Raw genomic sequence first — 5,928 nt, forward strand, 5'->3', positions numbered from 1 at the left:
AGGCGTAATGAACGGCTGCGATTAGAGAGCATCCGGTGAGCCCCACGAAAGATTTCATGGGGCACGAGTGGCAACATGCAGAGGAAAAGCTCGTAGGTACAAAGCACAATCCCATCTTGAAGAGAGAGAGTGTGTGTGGGAGCATCCAACGTGGGTGGCGGGACCCACTTAATCCCCGTGATCATCGGCCCATATAACCCGGTGGGCCGCACTGTATGTGGGCCACTAGCCATGCACTCTCGAGCCACACGCGCAAACAATCTCACTCAGTTCCCCCTTTTTTTTTTCTTTTTTCTTTTTTTTTTTTCTTTTAATTACCAAAACCAATATGTTATATGCATGCATGAATTATTGACTGATGTTTTCACCTTTACTTCCAATTAAGTTAAAAAACGTATAGCTGTATCGCAGTCTTTTTTCTCTTTTTCCTTTTTTTTTTTTTTTTCTAAATCAAAAGTTTATTGTAGTAGGAGGTTGCATTGGATACCAATTTCATACCGTGAAAGAATATTGTGAGGATGATAAATTGATAATGATGATAACCAACCTCTTATTTCAAATATCCCTCATATTTCTTCGCATCCTTTTTTTCCCCCTCTTGAAAGAGCTATTTCTTTGTTTTTGTATTGCAATATTTTATAGTGAACCTTCGTTTTTCTTGACCTTTTTGGCAATTGGGGAAGCTTCTTACTTTTGTAGACACACATAACTGTTCACATCAAAAGTAGAGGATAGTTGGCGCCTTCTCCAATTGCTGAAAAGAGCTCGCAACTTGGCAAAAAATTCAAAAATTCAAGAGACAATTAGACAGAAATGCCAGATTTTGGTGGGGAAGTAGCAATATTCCGGCGGATTAGCTTATTAATTAGTGTGGATTACTCAAAACTTAGGAGACGTTTGGTTCATTGATTAAAATTATGAGATTAGAACTATTTTTGATTTACGTGTATTTTTTGTGAGAGAAAATACTGTAGCGAACTATGAATCATAATTCGAATCGGGATACGAATCCCCCAACCAAACAACTCCTTAATTTGTTAAGTTCTGCATTGCTTTAGTGATTAAGATAATCACTTCAAAATAAGCATGTTTACTGCTTTTAGCCCGTATTTCAAGACTTTAAGGAGTGCACTTCGCATCTAGACATATTTTGTGTTAAGATGATAAAGATGAATAGCTAAGTGTGAAAACTCAACTTCTTACTAACATTGCAAAGTTGTTCTATCTTCCCCCTTTTTTTTTTTTTTTTTTTGAGAAAGTTTGACAAATAGCTTTCACAATTAAAACGTTCTCACTTGACATGTTTCCCATTTCTAAAAATCGCCAGGACAAATAAAATGGTTTGGAAGCTTTGATGGTTATTGTCTACAGTCTCTTTTTTCCATATGGGATCATTTGTATTTATTACGTTCATGGTTTACAGTTCGAAATTTTTGTCCACACTACATTTTTGGCAACCGATCGAAACAAAAAGAACCAAGAAATATTCACCAAATAAAAACAACGCATGTATTTATGTAAATGCATTATGCGCACCTCACATAACATGTTAGAGTCTTTTTTTTTTTTTAATAAAAACTCATATATTAGGGAACTTGCATTTAAATAAAACCAAAATAACAAACACAATAAAAGGCTAATGACCTAGCAGGGAACGGACATACACCTGAAGCTAAAAAATAGGAGAATACTTCAGCACACTAAGATCGAGCACACCTATGACTCTATTTGATAAAATCCCTCTCAACAAGATAAGCTTTTGAGCCATTGAGGAACAAAACATCGTAGCACTAAGGTTATACCAAACACCATCAAGACACCAGTCCAACATACACTAAAAACAAACAAAGACAACGGGGTGAAAATCCCGGTTATTGTAGTAAAAACACACCAAAAATAAAACATAATAAACACAAAAAGACCCTAAGACCCGTTGTCAAGCGACTCTGGTGAGGAGTCAATTGGTGAGAGCACCACCAGGAAGGGCATAAGACTTTGAAGGAGATACGACAAGGTCGAGCAAACAACATAAAACTGCAAGTGAAACTCACCATTCGCAACCACCATCGGCAATTGAAAACACCACCTTCACGAGAAACCCACTGCCGCACGAAACAAAACGCCAAAGGACCACACCCACCATATGGCGAACATGTTAGAGACAACAGCCCAAATGAATGGCACCCCACTTCTAAAACGTGTCAGATCTAAAGAAAGTATCACTCCACATATTGCCACCACCACGTAGAAGACAATAACGAGACAAATCCAGGGACCAAATTTTAGGATCGAAAGTTCGGTGGTGCGCTCAGAAGCAATCCCAAAATTTCGGTCAACTCACTCTCTCCTTTTCTTTTTTTCTCGTTTCTCTCTAGGACCGGCTGCAATTCTCCTTATAACATGTGGAGTCCCTAGTCCAAATATATTGTTTTATTTTCACGTCGTAATGACTTTCACCTTAATTAAAATTTGATACCTAATTTAATTCTTTAAAGTATATTTTATATTTAATTCTATCCATGTAGTCAAAGTATAACTAGATGTAGAATCACAGTCAATGAACAAAAATAGTAAAAACTTTGGAGTCTCTCCCAAAAAAATGTTAGCGTCACTTTTTCTGTTACTTTATGTATTCTGCACTTTACTATCTCATTTTTTTTATCATATTAGTGGAGTTTACATGTCAAACAACAAATGCAAAATGTGACAAAAAAAGAGACAAAAATAGTAACGTTAACATTTCTCTTCCCTCTAATACATCATAGTTTATAATAACACATAAGTTCATCAAATATGATGAATTAAAAACAGAACCCTACCAATATCTTATGTATCATAAACTACATAATCTGTATAGCGATAAAAACGTGTAAAATCAGTGTATACAAGATCTTACTATAGAAAGACCCTAAAAAAAAAAAAAAAAAAAAAAAAAAAGCGATCAAACTCTCGGTGGAAAGTAAATGCCATAGCTAGGTGACACGTACGCCCCATGTGCATGCCACTGCATGCGAATTGCGAAGGGTCCTAGATTCTATATTTACAATATTAATATGCTCAAAACGATGAGTGGCAATTCTACACGTATATGGCGTATATAATAAGATTATAAGTGCATGCTATGTAGATACAAATGCGGGACCAGCCAGCTGATTAGCGGGCGGCCCTTCATCATTAAATCTGATTAGGGCGTGCGTCTCACTCTCAACCATGTGACCCTTCATCATTTCTTATGCCCCTCCAACCTCCCAACGCAAAATTCATCTTCTTCTTCTTTTTTTTTTTTTTCCCTAATAAAAAAAAAAAAAAAAACCATCTATCTACCTGGCCCTTAATGTCTGGACGCATGCTGTTGTCTCAAGAATGACTAATATACTACAAAGGACGCACCGACTTAATTATTTACTAAATGTTATATGATAATTGACTTTTCATTTTTCAATTGATCATGATGGAATATGAAACTATATTAGCCGTTTTCTCTTTGTCAACGATTAGCATTCAGCTCCATGAACATCACTATTAGTTGGTTGGAGGATTCAAATGCAATATTTTACCGCCAATTACATATGATTTACCTAAAAAACAAATCACCTCAAGTGTTTCTTACCTTTTGTTTTCATGTGAAAGTAACGTAGAGGGGAGAATTTAGAGTTGAAGATGGGTTATTTAAATTTCTAGTACTTGAAAATGATGAGATTAAGGGGGGAAAAAAAAAGAAGGGCTGTCAAGAAGTTTCTCAAGACCCGAGTAATACCAATTGCTTATAATAACTTTTCCATCAGCTGAGGATTAATAAACATTGTTACGTTTAACATTTACACATTTTGCTGGCTAGCTCTGTCTTTCTCTTGTAATATTCTTGCGTCCAACAAAAGCGTTTCAATCTTGATCATATTGACTTCTAATGAGAAAACTGATCATAATAGCAGCGATCATAATCAAGACTAGTTAATTTAGAGAGAGAGAGAGATGTGTTTGTTGAGGTGGCTACATATCTATAAACAATTTGCCCATATGCTTTTGGAATGTATCAAAATGGATGTATGTGTAAAGTTCTGATTTTCACGCAGGTGTTACAAAGAGTGTACAACACTTTTAGCAACACCTGCAATTAATGATCAAATTCTGAGCTAATTAACGAACAGTAAAAAGAAACGTGCGGGAATAAAAATAATGCAGGAGAAAACTAAAGAACACTAAAAAATAGTATCGTAGTCTGGTGCGCATACCTACATCTGCGGAGCCACGTCCAGACAGTGAATAATCCACTAAGATCAAAGATTTACAATCACCAATCAGTCTTACACACTCAATTACTCCCTCCTTAATGTAGTCGCCGTTGTGAAAAATCCTCTTAGTGGCATTATCTAGCAAGCGCTACTCGCATTCGAAAGCTTTCTCCCGAAAGCAATACGTCATCCTCCCGAAGAACCGCATTTTTCTATTTTCTCTCAAAGAACATCAAAACAGCCTTTTCTGCAGAATATTTCACTCTAAAAGCTCTACACACGTTCATGGTTACATATCAATTATATACACGCGAAATTGGTCAACAGACTCATCTATTCTCCCACCAAAATTGCCCTCAAAACAAGGCAACATTCCTCCAACAGATTCTTTCCATACCAAGAACCCATCGATCCCCAAAGGTCAACATTCCCCAAAAGACAATATGTCAATCAGCATGAATGGAGGAGATCACATATGCAGCTCCAAATCCGATGCAGAATCGATCATCTTAAGTCTTTCATTGACCAAGTATGCTTTATTTCTTCAAAACATTCTATATTCGGAGCAATTAGCAGATCAAAATCGCTACAAAATCTGATTCTACGTCAATCATAAACTTGGTCCTATTTTTTGAATTTTGTACAGCTCATTTCCAAAAAATTGCCAACTAACAAAATCCATAACACGTGCAAAACAAGCCATTTGTATATTGCCAGAGTAAATCCAAGGGCATGCATTTCCTTCCTTTTTTTGTTTTTTTTTAAGTATAATACTTTCTCGATCCACGCCTGATTAATTTATGCTTAATTTGTTTGGTTCTGTTGCTTAGCCTGTATTAAGTACGTACTTCTTTGTGTACTTATTTGTCCTTAAGATGCTCTAAACACATGAATCGTCATGAAGCTTGCGGACATTATATGTTATTCTATATTTCTCCGTAGATACATTGCAAGGAAATTTTCCTTGCAATATACGGACCCGTAACCACAAGGACAACAATATTGAGTCCAAGATTTAGGAAGCTCGTAACAAATAAGAAACCATTCTGCATATACCTATCTGGTCTTGAAATGGCTGGTAAGTACAAACAGGTCCTTAGTTTTGTAAGAATTTACTACTTAAAGTTAAAATAATATTGTTTCAAAAAAAAAAAAGTTAAAATAATTTACAAGAGTAATATTACAGGCACTAATATATATATATATATATATATATATGGAAACTTAATTAATCTTAGTATACAGTAGCTCAAAAGAGAGAGACTATATATGTAGTTATTAATTATATACCACATTAATTCGTGGAAGAAGTTATTGGTAGAGTACATATATTATCAGTTAGTGCTTATGAAGTTATATGTACACTTCGTTTAAACTTGAGCGATTATATTTCATAATCACGGTAGCTTGTGTATACTACAAGATTGTGTACGTAATTGAATACAAAAATAAGTAGGTATTATAAGATGGATTGAGTAATTGATTCCAAAATTCAGTTAAAAATAAAGAAAGTGTTCATAATCATGGTAGCTTATGAATTAAGATTAAGATCGATTCACATCTAGTTTTTATCATGACCTTGATCGAGACATGAAAAGTAATTTAGTGAGGTTGCTATTCCATTCCTAACACAATTAAGACTGGCATAGACTTCAGATTATACATTACAATATTTAAAATATTTATATTTTTGAAG

This window comes from Morus notabilis, unplaced genomic scaffold (genome assembly GCF_000414095.1).
Source record: "Morus notabilis unplaced genomic scaffold, ASM41409v2 Scaffold46, whole genome shotgun sequence".
NCBI classification, from domain to species: Eukaryota; Viridiplantae; Streptophyta; class Magnoliopsida; order Rosales; family Moraceae; genus Morus; species Morus notabilis.